This window comes from Alosa alosa, chromosome 14 (assembly GCF_017589495.1).
Source record: "Alosa alosa isolate M-15738 ecotype Scorff River chromosome 14, AALO_Geno_1.1, whole genome shotgun sequence".
Lineage (NCBI taxonomy): Eukaryota > Metazoa > Chordata > Actinopteri > Clupeiformes > Clupeidae > Alosa > Alosa alosa.
In genome coordinates, this window is record NC_063202.1 from 5,254,973 (window position 1) to 5,272,852 (window position 17,880).

At 44.2% G+C, this 17,880-nt stretch overlaps 1 protein-coding gene and 1 long non-coding RNA gene across 2 annotated transcripts in view; one reads left to right on the top strand and one right to left on the bottom strand.

Annotated features, from left to right (window-relative positions):
• The window catches only part of LOC125307290 (multiple epidermal growth factor-like domains protein 11), a 128,518-nt gene that overhangs the window by 101,424 nt on the left and 9,214 nt on the right, over nucleotides 1-17,880 (bottom strand). The gene's annotated exons all lie outside the window — the stretch shown is intronic.
• On the top strand, nucleotides 11,722-12,719 carry LOC125307291. The gene is made up of 3 exons (XR_007195681.1): nucleotides 11,722-12,209; nucleotides 12,323-12,423; nucleotides 12,519-12,719. It is a non-coding gene; the product is annotated as an uncharacterized LOC125307291 (long non-coding RNA).

Below are 17,880 nucleotides of genomic sequence, written 5' to 3' on the forward strand. Positions count from 1 at the left end.
AAAATTCTGGGGGGAAACCCCCAAACCCCCCTTCCACTAATGCGGCAATTAGTGGGGAGCCCTTAATACATGTGGGCCCAGGGGCCCGAAAGTTCATAATCCGTCCATGCCTGGTCCCTACACCTGAGAACCAGTGATGTACGTTTTTTTTACTGTACGGTATAATACTGAATGAGCCAAACAAAAATTTCCGCAACAAAACTTTGGTTGACCCCACCAAATCTCACTCCCAAGGTTTTTTGAAAAGTTGGCAGCCCTGGTATCTTCATGAAGTTTAGCGTTTGCAGCCATCTTGAATTTAGTCACGATAAGTCGAGCAACGAGTAAGAACGAACAGGTATGATAAGGGATCAGATTCCAAAAATAGTTCTGTGGAAATGCATGGATTCCAGTTGCTGCTACTGGAAGAAACTGGAATCCATGCATTTTCACTGAATTATTTTTGGGCTGACAAAATGAGCTAATGACAAAACTTCTTGCTCCAAGACATGTATTTTCAAGATCTGTTTACAGACTCTGAAGTCGCAGACCCAGAGACATCCTAACGACGCATGTCTCACTTCCCCCGCTGGCTTCTCATGGTTGGGACAGAAGTGTGATGGATGGGACAGAAGTGTGATGGTGGAAGACACAGCTTATCGAAAGGGGGACAGCCCTTTGATCTGATATCCAACACCACCCCTGAAGACCCCAGCAGCACAGTGTCTTTGGGAGATCAGCATTTGGAAGTCTTGTGTACCATCCCACAAAAGGACCTTGGTCAGAACATCACGAGAAATCAATTTAGAATAGTGGACCTGCTGTGGGCAGAATAACCCCCAAAAAACAGCAAGGATCCGAAGGTTCCAGGTAGTCACACTGACCTTCAGACTAGAGAATTTTATTTTGTGGGTATACTTTAACTGGAGAAGGAAATATTGAAGAAAAAGAAGAGGAACACAGGGTGTGGGGGAACGCCCCCTATTCATAGAGCCAAGCGCCGCCCTAAGCACACTCTTTGCACACACATACACATCCTAAACATTGTGCACCACACGAAAAGATCTGTAACCTCATTCCACATCCCTAAAAGTCCTCTGTTGTTAATAAGCTGATTCATCATTTATGTAAGCAAGTTTAGATGTTCAAGTCTTTAAGGGCTTGAAAAGGGGGATTTGAAAGAATTGTGAATAAGCATTATAGTCTACTGTATTTCTCCTGTCCTTGTCCTATGCAAGCATCCTTTGTTTATCCTTGAATTCAATGAAAGCCAGTCTAGGCCTTTTGCCTATCACCAGGTGTGAAATGTTATTGTTTGTAGACACAGTGAGGGGCCAGGCCTCTGAGGAACTTCCCAGGAAAGGGGGTAGTTTTAATTAAAAGACAATACAAGCTGACCAGACCTGATGAAGGCCTAATCCTCATCCTCCCTTTCTATTGCATATTCAAACTGGGTTGGACCTAGAGGTCACTCCTTCTTTTGTTTGTAACATAAAGTTAGTATACACCTCTGTGTAGTTAGAGATACGGGTGAATCCTCTTGGTGAAACTTGTGGCTCTCCCTTGATGCACATCATTGTAAAGAATAAAGCCTGTTTCCTGATTGACCATTCATCCTGACTGAGTTTCAAGATAACTGGGGTACATGAAAATTACCATCAATACCTATTGTGTAAGACACCCTCAAATGTGTTACTCCTAGTTCATTATCACATTGTCATATATCATACTACACATTGTTGCTAGGTTACGGGGACGCTGGCGAGACACGCCGCTCCATCTGGCATCATGTTTTTGTTTGTTTTTTTTATGTAATGTTATGTTTATTTTGTAATTTTCTGTAATGTCATGTTTATTTTTTTGTATTGATTTGTCTTTTAGTTAAATGTTTCTCTCTTTATTTACGTTATTTTTTCCCATCCATCTGGAGCTACTCTGTCTGGTCGGGGGAACAGATCTGCTGAGGATCTGCTGAGGCCGAGCTGTTTCTGACCTGTGAGCTGCCATGCCAACTGCCTGGAGTCTGGATTGAGCAGACTAACGTTAACGTTAACGTTGAAGAACTCTGCATTACGGACCAACAAACTGTCGCGGTTATAGCAGCTAAGTCCACCGAGTTGCTGATCTACAAGATGGCCCACGACTTTTGGACTGGTATGCTTCCAGTGATCTCCAGACTAACAAGGCCTAACGTTCACGTTATCTCCAGACTGCCAGTGAGTGTAAAGAACTTTGTTGGTGTTGCATCGGTTGTGGAGACACAGCTGTGCGCAGTTTCACGCAAGTCATCATTGCCCTTGGACATTTTCAGCCGGTTGGAAATTAGACTAATTTTATTTTTATTTTTTATTTATTTTATTTATTAATTTGTTTGTTGTCTGTCTTGTATGTCTTGGTGTCACGGGTACGCTGGCGACTACGCTGCTCCGTCCGGCATTTTTTGCGTTTGTTATTTCTTAAATGTAGTTCTATGTCTTGGTGTCACGGGTACGCTGGCGACTATGCCGCTCCGTCCGCTATTGTCTTTGTTAGTCTATGTGTCAATGACAATGTCTTATATGTGGAGCGCTTTGGGTTGCACTCTGTGCATGTTAAATGCGCTATACAAATAAAACTGACTTGACTTGACTTGACTTGACTTTTCATAGAGTGCATCCAGTGAGTATGCACTGTGCTGATATATGGATTTCAATTATTTTTCCAGAGCTATAATCTGTGTTCTAATGAAGGGAACATCCTGACAGTCATGTTCCAGATTCACACATATGACACTGACAACCTACTATTATTCAAAATCTGAATGCTGTTGCTCTGGCCATCAATTTCTTAATTGGCTTATCGCTACACATCTGTGTGATATGGTTGATCATCACTGGAGCAGGAACTGGAGCACTGGAGCAGGAGTTCTGAATTATTTGCTCTAAACTTGGCCACATCACATTCTCTTCAGCTTGGGATCAATAGTGTATCCATTTGTGCAGCAGTTTCTCCTGGAATGTGTGTACTTCTTTGACAGTATTCTTGTTCACTGGCTGTCCCCTGTTCCAGACCTGTGAAGCACTATCTAGCTGTGTTAAAACCTGTGCTCTTTTTAAAGTACAAACCACTGAGATACAGGCTGGTGGTTTTTGCTCTAGGCTGGCTGATAGAAAATTGCAAGTTAGGACTTTCTTTTAATATGTTGTACGGAGGTTCACTGTCAACATAGCTTTCTTCCTAGTGATGCTGTTCTGTTCTTGGGTCATCCTACGGGCCCTGACAAAGCCTGGTCCAGGAGAGAGAAGAGGGAGAGGGAGCCAACCATGCCAGGATGAAAGTCTTTAAAATAATTTTGGCTACAATACTGTCCCTGCTAGTGATCCTCTAGAGAAAAGTCAGCTATGAGATGAAGATCTTAAACTATAACATTGTTCTTTCCATAATGATACTTACAGGTTTCTTTCAGCCTCTCCTCTACCTTCACACAACAGGGAAACTACCCTGCAAGCCAACCCTGACAAATGCCCATTGACCCTCCCTATACATACAGTAAGTAGTAGGAGTAGTAGTGGAAGTAGTATGAGTAGTATAAGTATGAGATGTATAAGAAGTAGTATTTTGTGTGCTAATTAGCCAAGAGGCAAAGTATTTTTCGGATTATTATTTACTGTGTAAAGTTGCAAACCATCATGAGAGATGTCACTACGGATCTCAGAGACATGTGCTGTTTGTGGTTGTACATATAACTGGACTAAACTAATTCAGTGGCCTAATATGTTTTTTTAACCCTTGTGTTATTCTCAAATCTTACCGACACTCTTTATCCTTGGGGTCAATTTGACCCCAGCTAAATAAACCTTCAGAAAATGATTATAATTAATATTGTTACCCATTTCTCTTGTGACAGGTATCTAACAAGAGTGTAATAACCACCATCAAAAGCCCTACAAAACAATCCCACCCCCCCACACCCCTTTATGAACCTTGGAACCCTGGCTGACAATATTGCCCATCCAGTGTCAGCAGCCCAAAGGCTTGCTGTTGCTTCCCCTTTTGACTTATACAGTCCTGCCAAAATGACTTATATGTAATATGTACTTGTGTATGTAATAATAATAATAATAATAATAATAATAATAACAATATGTTCTCATACTATTCAAATAATAATATCCATAATGTGTCAAATATTCATGTATCCTATGTTTCATACAGCTGGGGTCAAACTGACCCCAAGGAACATCAATGTACATACTATTTGTACAGGACATTGAAAACAAATTATTGTACAAATTTCATGCTAACTCTGTTGTACCCTTCAATTGAGGAAAATTCATGAAACATGAAGCAAAAAAAAAAAATTGAACCATATATTTTATGATGTTAAACGTTGCCCAAGGATAACATGAGGGTTAAGCGGACTTAAGCTGCCACCTCTTGGCAAAAAGTTAATAGTTTTGCATATCAGTAGTAGCCTAATACATTTCACGCAGCTGTGCTCAAGGTCTGTGGCTAAAGCAGCCATAATGAAAGCGTTATCATTGTTTGGATACTTCACACACACGTGTTTTTTAATCGCATAGACTACAACTACCAAGCTGGAATCAAAGCACATCGACTCCCCTCTCACACCCTAAACACGCACTTCGAACAAACAAAAAGCATCTCATTCTCACGGTATAGCTGTAACGGATGCCAGCTAGCTTAGCTGTGCTTGTGGAATGTTGGTAAACCTCACTCCCCGACGCCTCAAGAGTGCTGCTGGCATGTGAGCCAGTAGCCTGGGCTATTGGCTCAAATGTTAGCACGCTCGCCTCCCGATCTGAGGTGCTGCTGTTCGCGGGTTCGATTCCGAGCGTGTGCAGGGCTGAATTTCGCAGGTTCAACACAACGCAGGTTACATAGCCATAGGCAAAACTGTATCGGACCGGTGTAATGTTGGTACTAAATCATCCATCGCAAAGAATGATTTTTGTAGCACGTGCAACAAATATGTGTAGGTACAGCCCTGCTCTGGATACATCTCTCAACGTGCGCTCTAAAACATTTGGTTTAAATGTAGATCATCACGGGTGCGTTAATAAATCTACATTCTTGCGAAGTTGACACAAATTATTCACTTTGACCAATTTATGTAGTTTCAGTCCTAGTTACTTTACTTTGAGCCATGCTCTTCCTTACTTGAATCACCTTTGAAAATAGAGGATTGAAGTAGCCTATATGGGTGCTTGGGAATGAACGTTGACTTAGAGCCTTTTTGAGACTATGAGCAGAAATGTCCCAGCCCGGTGTTTAGGATGCATCATAGACAGGTTCTTTCAGGTAGCCTATATATTTTCCATTAGAAAACCATCATGTAGCGAACTGGGTGGAAACAAATTCTAATGGGCAGCCGTGGCCAACTGGTTAGCACTCTGGACTTGTAACCGGAGGGTTGCCGGTTCGAGCCGCGACCAGTGGGCCGCGACTGAAGTGCCCTTGAGCAAGGCACCTAACCCCTCACTGCTCCCCGAGCACCGCCGTTGAAGCAGGCAGCTCACTGCGCCGGGATTAGTGTGTGCTTCACCTCACTGTGTGCTGTTTGTGTTTCACTAATTCACCGATTAAATGCAGAGACCAAATTTCCCTCACGGGATCAAAAAAGTATATATACAGTATACAGTACTATACGTGTTATGGCTAACTCACTTAGCTCCTGTTAGTAGCCTAGGTTATGGTCATAAGCAAATGAGATGACAGTCGAAAGATACAATTAGTGCTGTTATCAATTTGCTTGGTAGCATAACTGCATTTATGGTTTTCTACAAATACATCAATAATCAAATTGGCCTCCATCACTCAACCAATGCTAACAGTAACATTATTTTACCTACTCTAGGCTATTGATATAATTTTAATATTAACATAGCCTACCTGCAGTAAAAACCAAGCATGTCCGATAAAAAGTCTCAGATTTATTTCGGCTTCAAGAAGAAATGGGAATTACGTGTCATGTAGAAATCATCCTACCCTTATTAGACGTTCTCTGCGGTAAACTACAGTCTTGTCCTTGTAGGAAGCGTAGTGTCTTTCCAATCTAATTCAGATTAACTTCCAACAAAATTACGTCTCACTACAACGATGCGCCATCTGGTGGACAAACGACTATGTGACGCCAATACTGGAAATGCAGCCAAATTATTATGATGAATATTTGGTGTTCCTTTAATCCTAAATGTACAAATAACTTAATTTTTTTAGACCCCCTCATGGATGAAATTCTACGAAACTTGGCATACCCCCAGAGAATGTCAGGTTAAAGGTAAACTATGCAGAATTTCCTTACTGTTTTCTCGGTTTTTGCTTCTTTTTCGCTGGCTCTGTCATGACTAATGTCTCCAACTCCATCGCTACCTTTTTCTAGCCGGTGCCTGGCGTGTATGTGTATTTGAATGCAGTAAAGCAATTCGTTATACTTCCTCTCGTTATACTTCCTGACACTGAGGCCGTCAGCCCGCCGGCCCGCAGTTGCAAGGGTGGTTTTTCCGCTCACAGGCGCTAGGGGGAAGCGAGACGGCCACCATTCAACCCGAAAAAAGTCATATAACCATTCCAATGACTCTGAAACTGTTAAATGAAGGTTTAGTGCAGTTCTGAACATCTTAACTGAAGAGAGGGGCGATTAAAGCAGAATGATATTGCATTTTCATTTTTTACTGGGGGGGGGGGGTGCAAATCACAAATGAGTGATTATGGGATAGGTTGATGTGGGCCCTTGAGACCAACATACTGTTCCATAAGAATCTTCATCACGGTTCAGGTAGTTATTTAGGAAAAAATGCATTTTTTGGGTTTCGGGGGGCCCAGCGCGGGGGGGAGGGGAGTGGCCCCCGGGGACCAAACAATTTTTTCCGTAAAAGTCTAGTGGGACTACATACCCGCCAAATTTCATGTGCCCCGGTGGTTCGGGAAAAAAAAAAAAAAAAAAAAACTTTGACAATCCCTATATGACCGCTTCACTAGCGGCGGTCATAATTATGTAACAATCAGCCCTTTACGTCCTTTTTAAACAGCTGTGTTACTATAAACGCGCAAGGGGTTCTTGGGAATGAAAGTAGTAATCGAGAATAACGAAACACTTCAATACTGTCACAAATACTTTTTGCCTTATTACACAAACACATATGCATAAGAGCAGGTATACTGCCGTTAATAAAGCACACAGCAACCAACAAATATTCAGACGGCGCTGAACAAAAAGAAAAGACGCGCAAACAGTTGAATTGAATGGCGGCAAGCGCAGTATATTATTATTACACCAATTATCCCGTGCAACCACACAATACTTGAATCCCCCCCCCCCCTTTGTCTCAGTCCACAAAATTAAACTAAAAATCCAAACTAAAGGAAAACTTCAGGTCTTTCCCAGGATCCCAGGAAACAGGTAGGCCGCGAAAATAATCCTCTGTCGGGAACGCAGCGAAAAATAAATAATCCACAACAACAAAGGCAAAAGGTCAAGCTGATTCAGTGGTATACCACGCCAAAAAATACTCAAACGAGATAGATCTCACCAGATCTGTTGAACGTCGGGCAACGTTAACACGCCGGGTTGAAGTTTGGGGTCCGGGCACGTCCTCTTGCTGGAGACGCGCGTATGAGGTACAGTCTATGCAGTTGCACAATGTTCTCTCCTCTCCTCCATTAAAGCAGTCTCTTAAGACGTGTTTTAAGAGCTCTCAAACCCAAGGGAACTAGCTTTATATCTATGTGGCTGCAGCAAACAATACTGGCGCCACGCATTCAAACACCCTGCACTTGCTGAATCTCTCCACCCCCCCCAAACACCTGACGCACCCACCTAAGTAAGCTTGTATGCGTGGTCATAGCAATCGTAGGTGACGAGGCCTTAAAGAGACACCCCACATTCTTACCAAAACCACAGTGGACAATACATATATTACACAGATATACATATGAATATCATTCCTCATACATAAACATTATAGGAAATCAAGGTAATGTTCTGTGCAATAATAAATGTAAAGGAACACTTAAATTAATGTGACGGTGTCACAGATCACCCCCCCCCAGCCGGAGGCATCGGGGCCAGAACCCCGAAGTAGGGCTTCAGGTTGACCACATTAACAGTGTCCATTTTTTTGTCCTGGTCATTCCACTGTATACGGTAATTGATGGGGCCTAGTTTTCTCATCACAGTAGCTGGACCTGACCACTTGGGCGCAAACTTCGATGAGAAGTTTTCTGATGCTTTAGAGAGTGGGTGAGTACGGACCCAGACCAGGTCTCCCGGCAGGAGTTGTGCACCTCTCCTGTGGGTATTGTAATACCTGGCTTGTCTGGACTGACACGCCTCAACTCTCTTCTTGATTTGCTCATTCATTTGTTTTTGTCTCTCCAGGAGTGTGTATGGTGACTGTTGTGGCGTAGGAGGTGAACTGATGAGTCTCTCCAGTGGACCCTTCAGGGTCCTTCCGAGTGCCAGCTCTGCAGGTGTGCGGCCTGTGGTTTCATGATGGGCAGCATTGATGGCGAAACGGAACTCCCTGATCCACTGGTCCCAGTTCTTATGTTGGTCCCCCACATATGACGCAATCATTGTCTTGATGGACCGGTTGGACCGCTCCGTGAGGTTGGCTTGGGGGTGATAACTGGTGGTGAATTTCTGCGTCACTCCCCAGGTCTTGCAGAGGTTAGCTATTTCATGGCCAGTGAACTGCGGCCCCCGGTCCGAGACCAACTCCCGTGGGACACCAAAGCGGGTGAAGATTTCATCCTTTAAAACGGACACAATGCAGTGTGCCTTGCCATCTTTTAAAGGGAACATCTCGACCCATTTTGTGAAGTAATCCACCAGGACGAGAAGGAAGGTGTTGCCTTTTTTGCTGCGGGGAAAGGGCCCCATGAGGTCCATCCCCAGCTTTTCCCAAGGGTCCTCCACTGGAGTAGGCTGCATGAGGCCAGGATCCTCAGGAGTGTTTTCAACCTGCCCAGATGCCCACTCAGAGGATGATCATGGAAGTAGGCCAGAAAGACAGGCACAAGAGACTTGGGACGACCAGCTGATATTTTTCCCCCCCTTCCTTCACAGGTGACCGTCGATACAGGAGGCCTTGCAACTTTGTGAAGCCTATCCTGTCCGGCCTACTAAGGGTGTCTGCCTCTTTGGCTAGGTCTGTGACCTCTGAATCCTCTTCTTGTGCCTTCCCTATTTCAGTCAGGGAAGAGGGCAGATCGGAGGAATCTGAGGCATTCGCCAACACACAGACTGCAGCTGAAGAGGGAGGTGTAACAGCTCGGGACAGGGCATCAGGCACTTTCCTGTACTGGACTTTGAATTTAAACTGTTGGAGTCGCAGGATCCAGCGAGTCAGGCGAGAGGAGGTTTTCGGACAATTGAAGGCCCAGGTCAAGGCAGCATGGTCTGTGTGTATAGTGAACTCCGCCCCCCTCAAGGTAGTGCCTCCACTTCTCAACAGCCCAGGCGACTGCAAGACACTCCTTTTCAGAGGTGGAGTAATTGCACTCTGCACCACGCAACCCCTGGATGCGTGGGCGTCACCATCTCCCCTTCAGCTGTTCTCTGCACCAGCACAGCCCCCAAACCCACATCACTGGCATCCGTGTGGACTTCAAACGGCAGGGAGGTGTCAGGCTGCATGAGGATAGGTGCGTCCACCAGTGCCCTCTTCAGCTGATCAAAACTGTGCTGACATTCCTCTGACCAGACCCACTCTACATCCTTCCTCTTCAGCCGATTCAAGGGAGCAGCCAGGTCTGCGAAATGGTCAATAAATTTGTGGTACCACCCCACAAGGCCTAAGAAACGCTGGGGGGTCTTGATGTTAGTGGGCGGTGGATACATGGTCACTGCCAGAGTCTTTTCTGGATCCACCTGCACGCCCTTGTCCGAAACTACGTGGCCCAAGAACTTCAGCTCCTGCCGGAAAAAGGCACACTTCTTAAGATTAAGTGTCAGGCCAGCCTTATGGAGCTTCCCTAGGACGGCGTGCAGATCCCGGAGATGTTGTTCAGGCGTAGGCGAAAAGACTATGACATCGTCAATGTACACACATTACACTCCATTAGCCGCTGAAACGTGGCTCCGGCATTCATGAGCCCAAATGGCATACACCTGAACTGGTAGAGGCCCATGGGTGTTATCACGGCTGTCTTGGCCTTACTGTCTGCGGACATGGCGACCTGCCAATAGCCAGATTTCAGGTCAAGGGTGCTGAAGACTGCTGCACCGTGCATAGACTCCAATAGCTCGTGGATCAGAGGCATGGGGTAGGCGTCTGGGTGGGTTTTGGCATTGAGACGCCGAAAATCTACACAAAATCGAATGGAGCCATCTGGCTTCTTGACTAAGACCACCGGAGCACCCCAGGCAGACTGTGATGGCTCAATAATGCCATCCTTGAGCATCTGCTCCACATGGTCAGCGATGATCTGCCGCTTGAAGGGCGACACCCTGTATGCCCTGCAGCGGACAGGCACCTCGTCAGTGGTGAAGATCCGGTGTTCCTCAACTCTGGTCTTGCCTAGTGTCCCAGAGCATACCATGGGCCAGGCCTGGAACAGTTTCCTGACCTCTGGAGGGTGGTCTGGAAAAACAGGAGGCGCCACTCCCAATGATGGAAATGGACCCAATGAGCCTGGGCAGGGAACAGCTACATATAAGCTGGCATTGGAACGAGCTTCAGGCTCCTGCCTCAATGTTCCCTCTAGCGGGTGAGACAGAAAAGGATGGAAAGTATAGCCCCTGGGTCCCTTCACTCCATAGGTCTGGTCTCCCATATTGATGATGGTGGAGGTTTTGCTAAGAAAGTCCAAGCCTAGGATGATCGGGAAAGCCAGGTGGTTGTCAGCCATGATAAATGTCTCCAGAGCCCATATCACCTCATGCCAGGTGTACAAAATCTGTGTCTTTCCCACAGCACCATAAGTCTTTCCATTGGCCAGGGCAAAGCTTTGGTTATCACTCGGCTTCAGTCGCTCACCGTCACGAGCCAGCTCCAGCCAGACACTCTGCTGCATGAGTGAGTACGTGCATCCAGTGTCGAACACAGCATGGCACTGCTTTCCCCTCACTCCAATTGGGACATGGAGGAGCACCACTGAAGGCTTCCGTCCCAGCTGCACTACCGTCACCACATCAGCAGGTTTCCTGGCATCCTTAGAAGGCCCCTTGTCCTGGGTCTTCTTTAAGCCCTTCTCCTTGGCCTTTTGCTGGTCCACCTTTCCCCAGTACTCTTTAGATGAGCTGCAGTCTTTCTCCACCAGGGTGCCAATCTGAACCAGCTGGTCCACATTTGTGACGGTGCCCCTGAGACAGCCAGCTATTCGAGGGTTGCAGTTGTTCAGGATCTTGCGCACCAACTCAGTCTCTGTGATGTCTGGTTTCCACCGCAGACACAGAGCACGGTAGTCGTAAGCAAAATCCCTCAGACACTGATCTGGCAACTGTACCATGTCCCGTAGCTTTTCTTCTACCTCGGTGAGGTAATCAGGAGGGAGGAAGGCATCCTTAAAGGCGTTCTTAAACTCAGGCCAGTTGTGCACATTGTTTTTCGCCACCATCCACCAGCTATGTGCTGGCCCTTTAAGCGTGTTGGACAGGGCGCCTATCAGCTCTGCATCAGACAATGGCCGCACTGCAAAAAACGTTTTGCAGCGATCAACAAAATTAAGAACATCGGCCACTTCCCTGGACCCACTAAAAGAAGGAAACTCCATCTGTATAGCTGGCCTGGAATAAACCACAGCAGGTCTGAGGGTGGGTTGGCTACCTGAAGCACTCAAAAGAGGTGAGAGGCTTGTGCTTAGTGTAAAAGGCTGTGTAGGTGGCTGAGACAGTGCTCCCGTGAAGGGTGTCTGAAGCTGGGCACCTACCACACTATGAGCTGGTTGGCTTGGAATGAGCTCATGAACATGAGGAGAAGAGGGCTGCACAGCACTGTCAGAACTAGCTGCCATGTCAGGAGTGGTCACGTTGGTGAGAAGAGGAGTGATGCCACTGATAGCCGGGGTCATAACAGGCCCTGCCGTGCTAAGAGAAGCATGAGTTTGTGTGAACGCACTGGAGTAACAAGGTGCCAATGGAACACCATAGGAAACTTGAGCAGGAGTGGAGCGGCTATGAGGTGGAAGAATAGTAGCTCCCGTGCGTGGATAAGGCCTCGGGAGAGCAACAAGGCTGGCGCGCTTCAGCCGTTCAATTTCTGCTTTCCATTTTTCATCACGCCTTTGTAAGCACTCCACTAATTTTTCCTCAAACTGTTTCAGTGTTGTTATCATGCATTGCTCAAGCACCTCAACACTTCAGTCCACATAACTCCTTATACCTGCTTCTCTGTTCAAGGCACTATTAACAGAATCTCTGAAGTCAGTCTCCAGCGTATTTAGTCTGTCCATGACTGAACCTAAGTCGGTGGTAATGGTTGTGAGAGCAGGAAGTGTGAGGTAAGATGTGTTTCCCTCATCTCCAATGCTTTGTTCATTCTCTTCTGGGTCTGATAGGTAAAGTGAACTAATTAGTGATGTTACTTCCCCCACAGGATTTCTTCTAGTGACCCATGCATCTCCCCTTGGTTCATGGTGCGGTTCACTAGGCCCGTGCCCTGATGCAGGTGTAGAAGCCCGGTGCCATGCTCAGAGATTTCGTCCTGGGATTCGTCAAGCTCAATTAGAGCTGGACCACTTTCTTGATACATATCTCCCCTTTTCCGTAATAAACAGTGCTTAATATTCAATGCAAAGCAGTGTAGTGTATATACAATTATTGCTTTTTGTGTGTTCAGCAATATACAGGATATGATTACAAGTTAACAGCAGCAGACAATATTCACCGCACTATAGTAACAATAAAGCAAAGTCAAAAAATTACATTTCATTCCCCGTACGGGCCACCATTTGTAACAATCAGCCCTTTACGTCCTTTTTAAACAGCTGTGTTACTATAAACGCGCAAGGGGTTCTTGGGAATGAAAGTAGTAATCGAGAATAACGAAACACTTCAATACTGTCACAAATACTTTTTGCCTTATTACACAAACACATATGCATAAGAGCAGGTATACTGCCGTTAATAAAGCACACAGCAACCAACAAATATTCAGACGGCGCTGAACAAAAAGAAAAGACGCACCAAACAGTTGAATTGAATGACGCGCTTAGCGCAGTTTATTATTATTACACCAATTATCCCGTGCAACCACACAATACTTGAATCCCCCTTTGTCTCAGTCCACAAAATTAAACTAAAAGTCCAAACTAAAGGAAAACTTCAGGTCTTTCCCAGGATCGCGCTATAGTCTTTATATTTCAACCAGGAAACAGGTAGGCCGCGAAAATAATCCTCTGTCGGGAACGCAGCGAAAAATAAATAATCCACAACAACAAAGGCAAAAGGTCAAGCGCTGATTCAGTGGTATACCACGCCAAAAAATACTCAAACGAGATAGATCTCACCAGATCCGTTGAACGTCGGGTAACGTTAACACGCGAAGTTGAAGTTTGGGGTCCGGGCACGTCCTCTTGCTGGAGACGCGCGTATGAGGTACAGTCTATGTTCTCTCCTCTCCACCATTAAAGCAGTCTCTTAAGACGTGTTTTAAGAGCTCTCAAACCCAAGGGAACTAGCTTTATATCTATGTGGCTGCAGCAAACAACCTGCACTTGCTGAATCTCTCCACCCCCAAACACCTGACGCACCCACCTAAGTAAGCTTGTATGCGTGGTCATAGCAATCGCGGGCGGCTGAGGCCTCAAAGAGACACCCCACATTCTTACCAAAACCACAGTGGACAATACATATATTACACAGATATACATATGAATATCATTCCTCATACATAAACATTATAGGAAATCAAGGTAATGTTCTGTGCAATAATAAATGTAAAGGAACACTTAAATTAATGTGACGGTGTCACAATTATATGCTGACATCGTTGTGACCTTCAGCCTCCTGTCCTGTCAGACATGAGTGATGCCCTGTAATACTAGTTGTGGGACCCAGATGGTCAGTATCTGTCATTGCTCTACTCTGACACAGCATTTGCATTGCAGGTGTTATTTTAAAACCACAACCAATAGGTTCTCCACTCTCGAAACATGCACTCTTGTGCATAGCAGCGCCATTCAGTACATTCATTGTACATTGTGATCAGCACATCAGGCCACCCAACATCTTGTGTCAGATGGTATTGCCTCGGTAAGAATGATGCTTGATTTCTATCTGAAAGCCAAATATATGTATAATAATGAGTGAAGCTTGATTTGTTTATCAGATTTTGCAAAATAATAGTTACAAAATAATGGAATGTAAATGTGATGTCAGGATTTTCACCCCTCTGCGTTCATACAATTCTGTGTATGGTAAAGCAAATGTAATGGACATGCCATGTCATTGCAATTCAACAGAGAACAGCATATTATTTTGGGTACAAAAACAAACAAAATCTGATGATAATCTAAATTTAATCTGATCCTGAGTGATCTTTCAAGGAAAACACATATAGGTGCTTTGAATATACAGTAATGGGCAATCCCTTACAAGGATCTGCATTAGACAAATGTATTATCAGACTTTTAAATGTTCTTGGTTGCACAGACAGTTGTGTTTATATTCTAAGTATCTTTGTCCTTTCATTTTATTTTGATGTTACTACAGATATATCATCAGCTGAACAGCAACTTGAGTAAAGATGTCCACATCCAACGTTACAGCATTCTCCTCTCTGTCCCACACGAACATTACAAGTGAATTCTGCCAGTTCCTAATTTTTGATATAGCAGTTGTTGCCATCAGTTTCATAGGCATCCCTCTGAACAGCTACATGACATGGCTTATCCTTGTGGATCCTGCACAGACTCTAGTATCCTGCTTTTTCGAACTGAATTTGTCTCTGTGTGAAATTGTAGCGGGAATACTATCACTGTTTAACCCATTTGTCCGGTGTACATATTTCCATAATATACTGCAACGTGCAGCATATTTATTCTATGGCTTGTTACTGTCTGGGCGTCCCCTGTTTCAGACCTCCATTTGTGTGGAGCGTCTTATGGCTGTGGTCTACCCTGTAGTTTTTCTAAAAATACAAAGCACTGGCGGGTACAAGATGGTATGCTCAACTGTGGTCTGGCTAATAACCCTAGCCTGTAGTTTGAGCTTTGCCATAACGTCTGTTTGGTATACATTTCCAAGTTTGATTATGGTTCTGATTGTGGTGAAACTGTTCTGCTTTTTGGCAGTCCTCAGAGCTCTGAAACAACCCCAACCTGGGGATGGAGGGAGAGAGAGGGGCAATCAGGCCAAGATGAGGGCATTCAAAATCATTCTGATCTTACTTGTGAGCACAATTGTGCAATATGTCCCTCACACAGTGGTATTGTTTCTAATAATGCAATCCAATATGACAGAAACTCTTTTTATAACAGAATATTTTACTATATGTATTTTGATATGTGCAGGTTTTATCCAGCCATTTCTTTTCCTTCAGAGGACTGAGAAACTCCACTGTCTGGGGACTCCTTGATAGAACGTAGTCCAAAGCCTATTCTATTCTATTCCATTCTATTCTATAATATATTCTATTTTATTCTGTTCACCTCACACATAGAAACCGACAAGTTGTAGACTAGATACTGCATTGTGTGTTAAGTTATATTAGGTGGAATATGTCAATGCAGCCACCACATATGAGCTAATGTACACTTACCAGCAAAAGAACAGAGGTTAATGAGCAGCTGCAAGAGTTTTGGGCTACAAAGCCCTCAAACTCATACTTTTTTCAACTGATGGCCATGAATGTTTTTTTTTTTTGAAAGGTAGATAAACTACATTTTAAAATGGATTATTCAAACACTATTTATGCCGAGGAAAATATGTTTTTTTTTCTCAATTGACTTCCATTAATTTACCACCTGGTGTTGCCCTCCGTAAGATGGCAGCAATGTTGACATTCATTCTAGAGGCCAGTGGGGAAAATTGTGTGTATTATCATGATCTCACAGGCTCCATGTCATACATCGACTCAGTTTAGTGATTTGAAAATGATTCAATGTGGTATTAATTAACAGTATATATGTACTGTATATGATTTGATCAGTTTGAAGTGCTTTTACTGCTGAACAATAAAATCATATGGAATTTTATGGGAATTGTGGGTTATATTAGGCATCTGCATATAATGCAGACATCTTCTAAAAGCTTGCCCTAATGTGATCTGAAATAGTTCAGCAATTGTATACATATTAAAGTGTTACAGTGCCAGAACAAAACATTTCCTTTATTATCTCAAAAAACAAAGACCTCTCAGCTGAGATACAACATACCATGGACTTCTGCACCCTGCTGATCAGGTGACTGGAACTGTCCAACTGGACGCAGCTTTGACCCTATGTTATGACTGGAGGATCAAAAAGGATCAACATATTCTAAAACTGGAGAGGCTTTCTATTAGAGGTTTGGAACATTGTATTGTCCCTCAGACTCTTTGGATATTGTACCTTGCGGAAAATGCAATGCTAGATTGGATAATGCATAATTAGAAGTCCCTCTGATTTGTACCACCATCGTTATAGCTTGTTTTCTCACAGTTTACTCACTGTACCTTTTAGCTTATTTATCCCTCATTTTATTTGACCTTATTTCCCCCATAGTGTGTGTTTTGTTTTGCCATCTTTTGTTGTTTGTTGTTGTTAGGGGGTGGGTTCTCAGAGAAGGGGTGAGAAAAAAAACAATAAAAAGGGAGCATTGTTACAGTCTCTTGCTGCGTGTTTTGTGGATGTACAGTATGTACTGTGTCACTTAAGCTCAATAAATTACATATAAAAAACCTCTAACATAACATTCTGGGATGAACACAAACAGGGCTGGAACTCCCTCAAGGGTAAAAGAAGTGAACGTGTGCAGGAGGGGGAGGGGGGAGAGAGAGACAGATCAGATGAAGGAGAAGATAGAGAGAACGCTGGGAAGCTTAAGACAGAAAAAGACTCTTGAAGGAAGAGTCCTAGAGAACCCTCAGCGGAGGGACTTGACAGTGACTTCACTTCCTGCAATAATGCATGAGAGTCGGCCACTTCAGTGGGCTGTGTGTGCGAACTCTGCCTGGCTGTGACATGAAAAGCTTTCTTCAGAAGAGGCTTCAGTCAGGAGGGGATTCCAGCAGTGAGCTTGAACCACTCATTCCCCCCCTCTCTCTCTCTCTCCCTTTCTGAGCCAAAGCAGCTTTAGAGCTGAGGGAAGAGGGTCCAGTTACGGGGACACTCCCAGGATATAATCTCATAGGCGTGAAGGGCGGCACACAGCAGGCCAGACACCACAACTCTACTGAGACCTGAGGGTATGTCAGAGCTGGGCTTACAAAGCACAAGTACTTTGCTCACAGCACACTCACACACACACACACACACACACACACACACACACACACACACACACACACACACACACACACAAACACAAACACACACAAACACACACATACTCTGCACAAGGCACTACATTGTTGAAAGAACAATAAGCTTCAGCAAGTCCAAAACTACACAAGTGATATAATAACACACATATACTGCATATGGAAAAGATACCAACCAATGCTAAAACAAAATCAGAATCTCTCAGCATGCAAACATACACCAAAAGCAGCTACACATAATATAAAATCATGACTACAAACAATATAAAATCATTAACAACAAACAGTAAAACACAATTCTTAATGTCACAGAAAAGAAATCCCCATTACGCAGAAGAACTCTTGCCACAGCCACTTTCTAATATGAATTCCAAATCAGTAAGTAAGTTTAAGTATAGATACTCTTTTGATCCCGTGAGGGAAATTTGGTCTCTGCATTTATCCCAATCCGTGAATTAGTGAAACATACTCAGCACACAGTGAACACACAGTGAGG